The sequence below is a fragment of the Salvelinus alpinus genome, chromosome 22 (assembly GCF_045679555.1).
Source record: "Salvelinus alpinus chromosome 22, SLU_Salpinus.1, whole genome shotgun sequence".
In the NCBI taxonomy this organism is placed as follows: Eukaryota; Metazoa; Chordata; class Actinopteri; order Salmoniformes; family Salmonidae; genus Salvelinus; species Salvelinus alpinus.
In genome coordinates this window covers 23,816,126-23,832,470 of record NC_092107.1, presented here as the reverse complement: position 1 = coordinate 23,832,470, position 16,345 = coordinate 23,816,126, and positions in this window count along the sequence as shown.

The following is a 16,345-nucleotide window of genomic DNA, read 5'->3' as shown; positions in this document are numbered from 1 at the left end:
AGCCGCCAAAGTGCTACAAAATAGTCCCTCTTTGTCATCAATACTGTAACAGGGATGACTTGGCAGCTTAATTAGCATAGCTCTGCCATTCTGGTGTATGTTATGACTTTCTGTGCCCTTCCTGCTTGTTTTTACATGGATAGATCCTTGTATTGTCATTGGCCAGACAGCAGTTCTATGTTTACACCACAAGAGGGCGGTACGTCAACGCGGTTTATGTGAGCTCAGTCTAAATGGTGGTTTACTGTGAGCTCAGTCTGAATCAGAGGAGGCTCGTGGGAGGAGTTATAGGAGGACGGGCTCATTCCAGCCATTACAATGAGCCTGTCCCTCCTATAACTCCTCCCACCAGCCTCCTCTGGTCTGAATGGTGGTTTACTGTGAGCTCAGTCTGAATGGTGGTTTACTTAGAGCTCCGTCCCCCAGACAATAATGGGATACTCTGAGTAACATGCGTCACTCATTAAATGCTGTGATTCTTACAAGAAAAGCTCTGTGTTGAGACCCACATTCTATGTCTCTTACCTCAACTATGGGGATATAGACAACCCTATCAGTGCCATACTTTAGCAGCCTATGTTGCTCAACTGTTGTAGTTACTTCTGTCAAGCCATCCATAGCCTACACCTATAGTAAAAAGTATAATATCAAGTCTATTGACACAAATATATATGTTAGAGTGAGCAAAGAGTGATTCAATCGAGTAGGTATATTGTTAGTACATGTTCTTCAGCTGAACTGATCAGAAGGGATTCTTTACATAATGGGTATCTGTGATGCATCAGTGAATCAGCATGAGGCTTCTGAGGCCCAGACAGGCTCCAAGACTTGAAACAAAAATAGTAATGAAGCTCATGAGCTTAAAAAGCTTAATCTTTGGGCTCGACCACGTGGATGCAATTACAGAGAAGGCCCCTTGTCTTCTCATTTCCTCGTTAGCTGCGTCATTGATTTCTCTGAGACAGACGCTGTTGTTGGCCGGTGGAACGTCCCTCTGCGGAGTCATTACAGGTCTCATAACCATAGCTCAGAAGATATAGGAAAACATCCACAAGGCCTCAACATGATACAAAACTAGTCAGGTCATGTTTCATATTGTTGCCTTCCTGATTCTGACTGGTATCGGCCATTTACTGTCTGTCAGTGAACCCAATGTACTGTGGAATTGGAAATGTAACATGTAGCGCAATAATACAATGAAACACCTAAAGAAAATTACTTTAAAATGCTAATGAGAGAATGAGTTGTGTTAAGAAAACACTTCAGGCAGAGCAACGACCAGGGTTGACTGCATGAAGGTGCTCTATTGTGTCTTGCTGGAAGTAGCTCCAGTCTTGGCACCTCTGATGGAAACCAGATGTGAGGAAAAGAGAGAGAGAGGCAATACAATCTCAGGATATGTCCCTTTTCCTGAGAGTGTCACAAGCCCTTTAAAGTTCAGGCCTTCCAAACAGCACAGTTAGTGGATCTGATTATTTTGAGAGTGAATACGCATCAGGCCTGCTGGATTAGATAGGGTTTGGAAAGAGGGTTTGGCTAAGTGTGAGGAATTCCTATATGACAAACCAACTTAACAAACACATAATAACATAACTCTCTTGTGTAATCAGTTTGTCTGAACTATTACATTACCCCCTCTTAACATACAGTACATGTTTTGTTCATGTTTCTGTCTTTTATGTAGTTAAACGTTTTGTATGTACCAATCTGTCACCACACATCACGTTCCCTATCAGGAAATAAAATATACTGAACAAAAACTATAAATTTGAAATGTAAAGTGTTGGTCCCATGTTTCATGAGCTGAAATAAAAGATCCCCAAATTTTTCCATATGCACAAAAAGCTTATTTCTCTCAAATGTTGTGCACGAATTTGTTTCCATCCCTTTTAGTGAGCATTTCTCCTCTGCCAAGATAATCCATCCACCTGACAGGTGTGGCATATCAAAAAACTGATTAATCAGCATAATCATTACACAGGTGCACCTTGTGCTGGGGACAATAAAAGGCCACTTTAAAACGTGCAGTTTTTTCACACAACACAATGCCACAGATGTGTCAAATTTTGAGGGAGCGTGCAATTGGCATGGTGACTGCAGGAATGTCCCCCAGAGCAGTTGCGATAGAATTGAATGTTCATTTCTGTACCTTAAGCCGTTTTAGGGAATTTGGCAGTACGTCCAACTGGCTTCACAACCGCAGACCACCTCCACATCCGTCTTTTTCTCCTGTGGGATCGTCTGAGACCAGTCACCCAGAAAGCTGATGAAACTGAGGAGTATTTCTCTCTGTAATAAAGCCCTTTTAAGCTGAAAAACAAATCTTGATTGGCTGGGCCTGGCTTCCCAGTTGGTGGGACTGGCTCCTAAGTGGATGGGCCTATGCCCTCCCAGGCCCACCCATGGCTGCGCCACTGCCCAGTCATGTGAAATCCATAGATTAGGGCCTAATGAATTTATTTCAATTGGCTGTTTTCTTTATATGAACAGGAACATTTTTGAAATTATTGCATCCTACGTTTATATTTTTGTTCAGTATAGATTTGAATAAAGATGGCTGGATTAGAAGTACAAACATTTATGCATGCATTACTTTAAATTGCTCTGGATAAGAGCATCTGCTGGATTACTAAAATGTAAATGTAAATGTAAATTGAATGAGATTATAATCTGATGTATTCTCCAATACACATACCTGATGGTGAACTGCATAAAATGCCATTCTAAAAAAGTATTATTTTACACATAGTTCATTCTAATATGATGCTGACAGAGCCAATAGCTCTCTTTCCCATCAGGCCCAGCCCAGCCAGCTGGACAGGTCATGGTCTCTGAGTCAGAGGAAAAGTTGGAGGGAAATTCTAACCACAATTTGAAACGCTGTGCCTGTATAAGTCCCATAGAGAAGTGCCAGAAAAGAGACATTGTGAGTACATTAAATTTCTTTCCCAAAAATAGGGCTTTGACTTTTGACTTGAACTGAAGAGGGTGTTACAGACGTCTCAGTCACAGAGGCAAAGCGGATTACCTTATAACATTAGCATTATCAGTTCTGCTTTGTCATGCACAAATACATTATTATTTGATCACAGGCAGCAATGAGTCACTTGTGTAACAAACTCAGAGAGTCATGAGGAACATTGCCTATGTTCAAAGTCATAATACTACTGACATTGTCATGCAAATGATAACATCCTGCAGAACACGTTCGTCACCATACCCAAACAGTCTACAGACAATACTTTTTGTGCATCCCCGTTTGAAGGCTACAGCTTGGTTCAGTCTACTGATGTGACTGCTGTTGATAAAGAAAACCTTCAGTGAAGGGAGAATTGCTGGCCTAAAACTCACAGACACATTCTTCGACGTTCTTTGCATGTTCGCCGCAGACACATCAATCAGAGAATATCCTGAACAGACGGTTAACAAAGTGGTGAGTCTCATTGGCTCAGTTCCTCAAATCAGAGGGATATTCATAGGCTATTGAACAATAGTTATTGTAGCACTTTTACTACAATGGCAAATTGAGTTTAAACTATACAAAGGAAGTGCCTTGCATGGGGATATGTGGTTGAAATCCCTGTGAATTGCTCTTCAGCCTTCAGCTAAGAATTTGGAAGGCAAATTCTCATCCGCATACAGGTGCAGAGTTAATAATTGTTTAAGATTCTCACGTGCCTTCAAACCCTCTGGTGTTCACCGTATCTTGTCATTCATTGTCATCTTGTGGTCATGAATGAGATCACAGAGTGGTTGAGTGATTTCAGCACAATCAGGTAGCCAGGCTCTGGAAAGCTTGCCATTCCTAAAGTGACAACATGTCTTCAACAGTTCATCATTATACAATCATTAATTCACAATCATTCTGTTATTGTGTTTCCACACATTAATTCATGGGGTACCCTTTCCTTATTTGCTTAGTTCTTTAATGGTATGTACATTTCTTAACAGCAGTCAACTCTCAAATCAATCAGTTAACTATTGCCTATTTTAAATTAAATTTGGTTCACTTAAATTCAATTCCAAAGATCAGTCACCTCAATTCTTACTATTTATCAAATCAAATCAAATTGTATTGGTCACATACACATGGCTAGCAGATGTCAATGCGATTGTAGCGAAATGCTTGTGCTTCTAGTTCCGACCGTGCAGTAATATCTAACAAGTAATCTAACAATTTCACAACAACTACTTTATACACACAAGTGTAAAGAAATTAATAAGAATATGTACATATAAATATATGGATGAGCGTTGGCCATGCGGCATAGGCAAGATGCAGTAGATGGTATAGAGTACAGTATATACAGTGGGGAGAACAAGTATTTGATACACTGCCGATTTTGCAGGTTTTCCTACTTACAAAGCATGTAAAGGTCTGTAATTTTTATCATAGGTACACTTCAACTGTGAGAGACGGAATCTAAAACAAAAATCCTGAAAATCACATTGTATGATTTTTAACTAATTAATTTGCATTTTATTGCATGACATAAGTATTTGATCACCTACCAACCAGTAAGAATTCCGTCTCTCACAGACCTGTTAGTTTTTCTTTAAGAAGCCCTCCTGTTCTCCACTCATTACCTGTATTAACTGCACCTGTTTGAACTCGTTACCTGTATAAAAGACACCTGTCCACACACTCAATCAAACAGACTCCAACCTCTCCACAATGGCCAAGACCAGAGAGCTGTGTAAGGACATCAGGGATAAAATTGTAGACCTGCACAAGGCTGGGATGGGCTACAGGACAATAGGCAAGCAGCTTGGGGAGAAGGCAACAACTGTTGGCGCAATTATTAGAAAATGGAAGAAGTTGAAGATGACGGTCAATCACCCTCGGTCTGGGGCTCCATGCAAGATCTCACCTCGCGGGGCATCAATGATCATGAGGAAGGTGAGGGATCAGCCCAGAACTACCCGGCAGGACCTGGTCAATGACCTGAAGAGAGCTGGGACCACAGTCTCAAAGAAAACCATTAGTAACACACTACGCCGTCATGGATTAAAATCCTGCAGTGTACACAAGGTCCCCCTGCTCAAGCCAGCGCATGTCCAGGCCCGTCTGAAGTTTGCCAATGACCATCTGGATGATCCAGAGGAGGAATGGGAGAAGGTCATGTGGTCTGATGAGACAAAAATAGAGCTTTTTGGTCTAAACTCCACTCGCCGTGTTTGGAAGAAGAAGAAGGATGAGTACAACCCCAAGAACACCATCCCAACCGTGAAGCATGGAGGTGGAAACATCATTCTTTGGGGATGCTTTTCTGCAAAGGGGACAGGACGACTGCACCGTATTGAGGGGAGGATGGATGGGGCCATGTATCGCGAGATCTTGGCCAACAACCTCCTTCCCTCAGTAAGAGCATTGAAGATGGGTCGTAGCTGGGTCTTCCAGCATGACAACGACCCGAAACACACAGCCAGGGCAACTAAGGAGTGGCTCCGTAAGAAGCATCTCAAGGTCCTGGAGTGGCCTAGCCAGTCTCCAGATCTGAACCCAATAGAAAATCTTTGGAGGGAGCTGAAAGTCCGTATTGCCCAGCGACAGCCCCGAAACCTGAAGGATCTGGAGAAGGTCTGTATGGAGGAGTGGGCCAAAATCCCTGCTGCAGTGTGTGCAAACCTGGTCAAGAACTACAGGAAACGTATGATCTCTGTAATTGCAAACAAAGGTTTCTGTACCAAATATTAAGTTCTGCTTTTCTGATGTATCAAATACTTATGTCATGCAATAAAATGCAAATGAATTACTTAAAAATCATACAATGTGATTTTCTGGATTTTTGTTTTAGATTCCGTCTCTCACAGTTGAAGTGTACCTATGATCAAAATTACAGACCTCTACATGCTTTGTAAGTAGGAAAACCTGCAAAATCGGCAGTGTATCAAATACTTGTTCTCCCCACTGTACATATGAGATGAGTAATGTAGGGTATGTAAACATTATATAAAGTGGCATTGTTTAAAGTGACTAGTGATACATTTATTACATCCAATTTTTTATTATTAAGTGGTTAGAGATTTGAGTCAGTTTGTTGGCAGCAGCCACTCAATGTTAGTGATGGCTGTTTACCAGTCTGATGGCCTTGAGATATAAGCTGTTTTTCAATCTCTCGTTCCCAATTTTTAGGGCCTTACTCTGACACTGCCTGGTGTAGAGGTCCTGGATGTCAGGCAGCTTAGCCCCAGTGATGTACTGGGCCGTACGCACTACCCTCTGTAGTGCCTTGCGGTCAGAGGCCGAGCAATTGCTGTACCAGGCAGTGATGCAACCAGTCAGGATGCTCTCGATGTTGCAGCTATAGAACCTTTTGAGGATCTCAGGACCCATGCCAAATCTTTTTAGTTTCCTGAGGGAGAATAGGCTTTGTCATGCCCTCTTCACGACTGTCTTGGTGTGTTTGGACCATTCTAGTTTGTTGTTGATGTGGACACCAAGGAACTTGAAGCTCTCAACCTGCTCCACTACAGCCCCATCGATGAGAATGGGAGCGTGCTCGGTCCTCCTTTTTCTGTAGTCCACAAGGAAAAGGAGGACATGCAACAGAATAGCCCAAATAATGATATCTTAGGCAAATCCATACTGTCTTCATTATTTTCTCGTTCCGTGCGTTCCACCCTCAGAGTAGTTTTAGATTTCTTTAAGGCGCAATGTATGTCAGTACTTGATACTTTTAGAATCTCCTTCACCCAAATTCCACTTACCATCAATGTCATTATTTTTGTCCAGTAGTCTTCAGGCTTCGTGTTCTAGGAGTTCAGTTATCCTTCCCCTTTCCTTACAGACATTATTTTAGTATATTTCTACAACCGAAAAGTCGGCGTCTTTTCTTGTCTATCTTACTACGACGTTCTTCCATTCTTACTCAGTTCCTTTACAATCATTCCATTTATAAAATTTTGTTCAAACCAATTTTAACGTCTTACTTAAATCCTATCTACTTTCTTCTATGAAACAAAACACTCCACTCAGTCACCAGCCTATCTCATTTTACACATAATTATCACATTTATTTACTGACTGCACCTTTTGAGTGATTGTCAACCGCTCCAGAATTGCAATTCTTATAATAAAATAAGGTATTTTGAAGAATCTACAGTCTCTTCCTTTCTGATTAGAAATTCCACAACAAATCTTGAAGACGAGGATGGGATGGCTAAATCCGTTTGTTGATTATTCCCGGGGACACCAAGTTTAAATGCACGCAGGGGCTGCATTTGATGTGGCTCGGGGAGCCCACACTCCGCCTGAGTGGAGCAGAAGGGACCCGCCTCGGACCCGCCACTGAGCGTCAGTGGACAGATACGCCATTCCGAACAATAAAATTAATGGTGAGACTGACTTTCCTTAGGTACAACCAAAGTGCACATTCAAATATAGATATTTTCCTAGTGACAGAATTTTGGTGGTCAATGTGTCATGCACAATGGAGAAGAAGAGTACAGTCCCTTGCAAAAGTATCCACCCCCCTTGGCGGTTTTCCTATTTTGTTGCATTACAACCTGTAATTTAAATAGATTTTTATTTGGATTTCATGTAATGGACATACACAATATAGTCCAAATTTGTGAGATGAAATTAAAAAAATTAAAAACTGAAAAGTGGTGCGTGCATATGTATTCACCCCAAGTGGCACCACCAAGCAAGCGGCACTATGAAGACCAAGGAGCTCTCCAAACAGGTCAGAAACAAAGTTGTGGAAAAGTACAGTTCAGGGTGGGGTTATAAAAAAATATCCGAAACTTTGAACATCCCACGGAGCAACATTAAATCCATTATTAAAAAATGGAAAGAATATGGCACCACAACAAATCTGCCAAGAGAGGGCAGCCCACCAAAACTCACGGACCAGGCAAGGAGGGCATTAATCAGAGAGGCAACAAAGAGACCAAAGATAACCCTGAAGGAGCTGCAAAGCTCCCCAGCGGAGATTGGAGTATTTGTCCATAGGACCACTTTAAGCCGTACGCTCCACAGAGCTGGGCTTTATGGAAGAGTGGCCAGAAAAAAAGCCATTGCTTAAAGAAAAAAAGAAGCAAACACGTTTGGTGTTCGCCAAAAGCATGTGGGAGACTCCCCAAACATAGGGAAGAAGGTACTCTGGTCAGATGAGACTAAAATTGAGCTTTTTGGCCATCAAGGAAAACACTACGTCTGGCTCAAACCCAACACCTCTCATCACCCCGAGAACACCATCCACACAGTGAAGCATGGTGGTGGCAGCATCATGCTGCAGGGATGTTTTTCATCGGCAAGGACTGGGAAACTGGTCAGAATTGAAGGAATGATTGATGGCGCTAAATACAGGGAAATTCTTGAGGGAAACCTGTTTCAATCTTCCAGAGATTTGAGTCTGGGACGGAGGTTCACCTTCCAGCAGGACAATGACCCTAAGCATACTGCTAAAGCAACACTCAAGTGGTTTAAGGGGAAATATTTAAATGTCTTAGAATGGCCTAGTCAAAGCCCAGACCTCAATCCAATTGAGAATCTGTGGTATGACTTAAAGATTGCTGTACACCAGAATGGGCAGACATCTCCATGGCAAGATGTGGCAAGCTTATAGAGTTATACCCCAAGAGACTTGCAGGTGTAATTGCTGCAAAAGGTGTCTCTACAAAGTATTGACTTTGGGGGGGTGAATAGTTATGCAGTTATTTTGTGTAATTTCAGTTTTTTTTCACAAGAAAAAATGTTTTGCATCTTCAAAGCATGTTGTGTAAATCAAATGATACAAACCCCAAAACCCCAAAAATCAATTTCATTTCCAGGTTGTAAGGCAACAAAAGAGGAAAAATGCCAAGGGGGGTGAATACTTTTGCAAGCCACTGTAGTGGGCTATTTAAAAAAAAACATTTCTCCTTTATTTAACCAGGTAGGCCAGTTGAGTACAAGCTCTCATTTACAACTGCGACCTGGCCAAGATAAAGAAAAGCAGTGCAACAAAAAACAACAACACAGAGTTACATGTGGGATAAACAAAAGTACAGTCAGTAACACAATAGAAAAATCAACAGTTGAAGTCGGAAGTTAACATGCACTTAGGTTGCAGTCATTAAAATTCGTTTTTCAACCACTCCACAAATTTTTTGTGAACAAACTATAGTTTTGGCAAGTCGGTTAGGACATCTACTTTGTGCATGACACAAAGCCACTCCTTGGGCTACAATACCTATTTTGCCAATTGGCCTGGACCCCTTTTATTGCCGATACGGAGCCCTTCCGATCCTTCATGACTGGACTACCGACGTAATCCGCCCGAGTTCTTTTTTCAACTGGCTCCCCCATCGCGACGTCCCCTGAATGCCCATCTGCTAGCCTGCTAGCCGCAGCCCAGTAGCTGTCTAAAGCACACCGGACTGTTAGCTGAAGATGTCAATCACACAATTTTTGGGGGGTACTATACCTATTTTGCCAATTGGCCTGGACCATTTTACTACACGGAGACCTGCTGATCCATCATTACTGATCTGCCGACGTAACCGCACGAAGGGGCTACAACTGACTTCTTCCGTCGCGACGTCCCTCTAAAGCCCTTCTGCTAGCCTGCTAGCCCCGGCCCAATAGCTGTCTGAATCGCCGTGTCTCCAGCTCCAGCTGCACAGCATCACTACTCTGGACGGTTCTGACTTAGAATATGTGGACAACTACAAATACCTAGGTGTCTGGTTAGACTGTAAACTCTCCTTCAAGACTCACATCAAACATCTCCAATCCAAAGTTAAATCTAGAATTGGCTTCCTATTTTGCAACAAAGCATCCTTCACTCATGCTCTCAAACATACCCTCGTAAAACTGACCATCCTACCGATCCTCGACTTCGGCGATGTCATTTACAAAATAGCCTCCAATACCCTACTCAATAAATTGGATGCAGTCTATCACAGTGCCATCCGTTTTGTCATCAAAGCCCCATATTCTACCCACCACTGCGACCTGTACGCTCTCGTTGGCTGGCCCTCGCTTCATACTCGTCGCCAAACCCACTGGCTCCAGGTCATCTACAAGACCCTGCTAGGTAAAGTCCCCCCTTATCTCAGCTCGCTGGTCACCATAGCAGCACCCACCTGTAGCACGCGCTCCAGCAGGTATATCTGTCTGGTCACCCCAAAGCCAATTCCTCCTTTGGCCGCCTTTCCTTCCAGTTCTCTGCTGCCAATGACTGGAATGAACTACAAAAATCTCTGAAATTGGAAAAACGTATCTCCCTCACTAGCTTTAAGCACCAGCTGTCAGAGCAGCTCACAGATTACTGCAACTGTACATAGCCCATCTATAATTTAGCCCAAACAACTACCCCTTCCCCCACTGTATTTATTTATTTATTTTGCGCCTTTGCACCCCATTATTTATATTTCTACTTTGCACATTCTTCCACTGCAAATCTACCATTCCAGTGTTTTACTTGCTACATTGTATTTACTTCGCCACCATGGCCTTTTTTTGCCTTTACCTCCCTTATCTCACCTCATTGTATATAAACTTATTTTTCTACTGTGTTATTGACTGTATGTTTGTTTTACTCGATGTGTAACTCTGTTTTGTTGTATGTGTCGAACTGCTTTGCTTTATCTTGGCCAGGTCACAATTGTAAATGAGAACTTGTTCTCAACTTGCCTACCTGGTTAAATAAAGGTGACATTTAAAAAAAAAAAATATGAGTCTGGAAGGAGAGTTTACAGTCTAACCAAACACCTAGGTATTTGTAGTTGTTCACATATTCTAAGTCAGAACCGTCCAGAGTAGTGATGCTAGGCGGGCGAGCGGGTGCGGGCAGCGATCGGTTGAAAAGCATGCATTTAGTTTTACTAGCGTTTAAGAGCAGTTGGAAGCCACAGTTGGAGGCTGTGACTGGAGTGTAGGTGGATATTGGTATAAGACATATATAATGGTCTGTGTAAGGGGAACCCCTATATGGGAACAAAACCCTGTGTTACATAAACAAGTAAAAATATATTTTTCAGAACAACAACAGAACATATATTTTTTTATATAACAATTAACCAATACAAGAAAATGAAGACCCAGACACCGGTGAAGGTTGCAGAGAGGCCTACGTGGGTACATGCCAACAAGGTAGACGATCCAGCCCCTGGCATAACAGTAATGGGGCAGCAGGGCACACTGGGAGAAGTAGCCTCACTGAAAACATCTGGTATCAATTCACCAAGTTTATGTTTGACAATAGTGTTCACAGGAATGTGTCATGTTTTGTTTGTGCTGAAATTCCACATCCATCCACAAAACCATATACCAGTATTCCTGTAGCCTTGCCAGATGAGAAACTTTCATGCAGAATGATAGCATTAAGAGCTTTGGCTAAGCATTGTGATGGTGCAAGTAGTGTTGAGCGTTGTGTGAATGCTACCCAAGCCCTCCAGGATACAGGCGTAGAAGCTAATGATACAAGCAGTGAGGGAGAAAGTTTAAGCTGTACAACTATATGTTACAATCTGTTTTCAGGTGTAACCACCCGAAAGGGCTCTCACCCAGCGCTGCTAACTGTTGAACAACCATCCTGGCTTCATGCACAGTGCGTGTGTCATAATATTACTGATACACCATACCTTTGGTGGTTGGTCAGTCTTGCTGTCAAAATTATTGCAATTGGTCTAACCCTGTGGATGTTATTGCCTATAATATTACCATGAGAATTGGGCAGGTTAAGTCAAGCTGTTCCCCATTAGTGCCGGGTCCATTAGGTTCAACGGCCTTAATGAACACATTTTGGCACTGCGGAACAAATATGTGGCCTAGTCTTCCTCCTGGTTGGTCAGGATACTGCACCCTAGTGAGACTAAACACCTCCCTTATGATTATTCCAACGCAGCAACCAAACCGGTCTCAAAGGAGAAGAAGTTTGAGCAAACCCAAATCAGTTCCCCTAGGCCATAGGCGATCAACCCCTTGGGAAGATTCTGGAGAGGACTTGTGCCCTGGTATAGGGCCACTGAGAATGCTCATGAAATAGGTAGGCTGGGTTATGTTCTTGAAGGGTATATCAATGCAACCATGCTTGGGTTTAGAGCTGCCTCCGCGGAAATGAAACAGAATAGGTTAATGACTTTGAAAAATAGGGCAGCCTTGGATTATCTGTATGTGCTCTATAACTTCATGTTATACTTTCATTCCAGACTCTACTGAAAATATCTCCACTGCCATAGAACAATTAGACAAGCTAAGGGGGCGCATTAATGGAAGGAGTAGCTGGACAAGGCAGATGACCTTTTGCATAGCTGACTTCCCTGTTTGGGTCTTGAGGAGCAACATTTTTCCATTGGCTCATCTATGGCCTAGTAATCATTTTTGCTGTACTACTTATCATTGCTCGTGTTAAGAAACTATGTAGCAAAGCAGTTGACACTGTCCTCACTATTCCATTACTTACCATTGAAGATGAGGCATCAGAGCCTTACCCCCCAGACTTGTTTCCCATGCCTGATTACATGTCTGATGAAGACAATGCTAATCAAGAGCATCGGGATGACAACGTCGAGCTGATGTTGCACCAGGTCTGTAGGACATGCCTACAGTGAGGCTTTTGTAAGTGGTGCTCTAAGGAGGTTCATGTGGGTTATTTTCACCATGCTGAGCCTTACCAGTGTGGACAGTGTCAACGTGATGATTGTCCTCTTCTGACAGACGAAGAGTGTACTCCTTGTAACTGTTTAAATAATTTGTAACTGTTTAAATGATTTGCAACTGTTTAAATTATTCCCTTAAGAATTTTTTGCACTATGAGAAGGTTGATAGCTCAGTGGCTCTATGGAAGCCATTTACATTTAAGTCATTTAGCAGACGCTCTTATCCACAGCGACTTACAAATTGGAAAGTTCATACATATTCATCCTGGTCCCCCCAAAGATAATGTACTGGTGTAAGAAAGCCCTCTCCTACAATGCTTTTTATTTTGCTTGGTTGAAGTTTTGCTTAGATTACGACATATTTGTCTTACATTATGAATTATTACTTACATGTTTACTCGTAATTTTGTATCAGGTTGAGATTAGTCTCAAAGGGGAGGAATATGGTGGAAAATAACAAACTCTTTTATGTACATGCACATGAGCCTTAAACCTGTACATTTAAACTGCCTGTTTGAAGGTCTTGTAAAAAGAAGCTGGCATTTTTCCACTCTGCCTATGTTCATTCAACTTAGTCACACGGCCAAAGAAAAAGGGCCGTCTGAGAGTGACCAGTTTTTGGCCCATCCTGTTCTTTCGTATCTTTCAAGGGCACAGCTGTGTGGAGATATGAAGAGAACAGAGGCTGGCTTGAGCATCAGCGACAATTATATCAGCAGAAAGGAGTAACAAAACTGCCGCTATCACTTGTTTTTGCCCTATGTTCCCACCATGATATAACACCTGCTAAACTGCCATGTAGACAAAGGTTATAAAAGCTCAGACCCAACTTTCGTTCATTGGGCTCTTGACTGCACCTTTTGAGTGATTGTCAACCGCTCCAGAATTGCAATTCTTATAATAAAAAAAGTTTTGAAGAATCTACAGTCTCTTCCTTTCTGATTAGAATTTCCACGACACAGATCAGAGGCAGTAGGGATGACCATGGATGTTCTCTTGATAAATGTGTGAATGGACCATTTTCCTGTCATGCTAAGCATTCAAAATATAATGAGTACTTTTGGGCCTCAGGGAAAATGTATGGAGAAACAAATACATTATTGTCTTTAGGAATGTAGTGAAGTAAAAGTTGTCAAAAATATAAATAGTAAAGTACAGATACACCAAAAAACTAAAGCACAGATAAACCAAAGAAATGCTCTCCTGTAAGACAGAGTAAGAGTAAGACGGGGGTTACTTCAGAATGTCATGCTGTGTTTTTGATGAGGTAAACCTATTTGTATTATCTCTGTTGACACAGAATATGAACAAAGTCCCACCACCATACAGTGTCATTACAGTAGGGCTAAGAGGAGGTTAAAAAAAGTGGGTCATCCATCAACACATGGGCTAAAGCGAAACAAAGAAGGCACTTCATGTGTGATTATTAATAGGCCAGCTCCTTGGATCTGTTCTATCCCTGGGTTTAACAATATCACATTTCCTACTCACATGACATTAGAGACGGAAGATGACGCGAGATCTCATTTGCTCCTTTTTTATCTGATTCATATACAGTCAATGAACGAAGCAGACCAGACCCAGCTGCTAATGCATTGGAGCAACCCCTTAAGCAGACTGGATCTGTGACCAAATTTTTTAAAATGGTAAATGGCCTGAGTGGGACATCTTCATTTATCCACAATCTTTGGGAATGCTTCTCTGTCTCTCTTGCTGACATACCCTAAAAACACACCACTTGGATACAGCTACCACTGGAAGTTACTTTTCATAGCAGGTTAGGAGAATTAGGTTAAGGTTAGGAAAAGAGTTATGGTTAGCGAAAACTCACTTCCAGTTGTAGCTGTATCGAAGTGGCATGTTTTTAGAGAGCCCCTCTATGCTGGCATTATTAGAGGTATAACTTCCTCCTCTCAGGGAACCGGCCAATAAAAATCCTCATCAAGCCAGATCCAAAGGCAAAGGGATTCTGTAGATAACAGGGCTATTGATAAGGGTGCTGCTGAGGTCTTTAAAATATTTTTGACAAAACATGACGCTAGTTCAATGCAATACAAATGGCGATACGATATATTGTATGTATACAGATAGCTACTGTACATTAGCAACCACTCTTAGACATCCAGGTTACAGTATGACAATTTTCTGTGAATTCCACGTGTTGTGTTATTCTTTCTGTAAGATGAAGACACTTTGTCATAAAAAGTGTAATGAAAATCTTTTGTGTGTGTGTCACGTTCCTGACCTGTTTTCTGTTGTTTTGTATGTGTTTAGTTGGTCAGGACGTGAGCTGGGTGGGAATTCTATGTTGTGTGTCTAGTTTGTCTGTTTCTATGTCCAGCCTAATATGGTTCTCAATCAGAGGCAGATGGTAATCGTTGTCCCTGATTGAGAATCATATATAGGAGGCTTGTTTTGTGTTGGGATTTTGTGGGTGTTTGTTTCCTGTCTCTGTGTTTGTGTTCTGCACCAGATAGGTCTGTATCGGTTTTCACGGTTTGTTATTTTGTTTGTTGTTTGTAGTGTTCACTTGTTCGTTATTAAACATGTTGAACACTAGCCGCGCTGCATTTTGGTCCTCTCATTCACCCTTGGAAGAAAGCCGTTACTGTGTGTGTGTGTCTGTGTCTGTGTGTGTGTAATGAACACTATCTTATAATCCATTATGAAGTGGCCTGGGGATGTTAATCATGTCTCCAGTGGGTTCAGTAAGCAAACCACTGCTGCATTAAAACACCTCAGGAGAGTTGAGCCTTTGGCTCACTGCTATGTGTTCTCATGGGCTACCTTGATACAGTATCTCTGAGAGTGTCATGACCCCTCATATACCTGAAACTTTTATATTTCCCTGGAGAGACGTGTGGATATCAGTCTAAAACCACAGATAAAGTAACAACCATAGTGCACAGCAGATTGAGTCACTGGATTACAAACAGGTAAATAAATAGTAAAGAAAAGTTAAAATCCTTGCGACTCTCTTATGATTCTCATTTATGTTATTATGCTGATTAGTTGTATTTGGATTGCAAATGTTTTGTTTTGTAATTTACCACCGTTCAGGTTGATCCTGTCAGGCTGACCTGAAGGAGGTAGTTGTGATTGACAGCCCTCCTGCCTCCCCGCCTCCAAATTCCTGCTCTCCAGAAGATGGACAATGGCCCAAACATCTGGAACTGGTTTACTAATGGGGCCATCCGCAGAGGGCCAAACTCTCAGAAAATCACTTTTGCGCTTCTCTCTCTTTATCACTCTCTCGCACACACAACCTCTTTTGCTCCTATGTTGGCTAAAATATATCTAAAAGAGTATAAACTGAAGCAAAATCACTAAGGAAATATACTGTCTAGTTGATCCTAGCAAGCCATACTTTTCCTGAGCAGGATGTTGTAATATAGATGTAATCTGGAGGAAACCTTTTGTGGAGTCAGAATTTTTTGGGTACACGGGTCTCTTAGAATTTCAAAGAACTGTGCTTTGGCAACCACTGCAAGGGGCTGAGTGGACACCTGGATGCTATCTGTGTCTCTGAGGAGGAGCACACAATGGAACACTCTCAGAGCAGAGATCTGTGGAGTTACAGCCAGCCGCCATTACACAAAGTCAGGCCGCTCTCCTCCTTCTCCCCTTCTCTTTCCCTCTCATCAGCTTCAGATATCAGTCCACAGTTGCATGGGTTTAAGGACCTCTCGAGACCACTAGTGTGTGTTTGTGTGCGTTTACAGGCAGAGTTCAAAGTAAATAAAGGAAGGAAGTT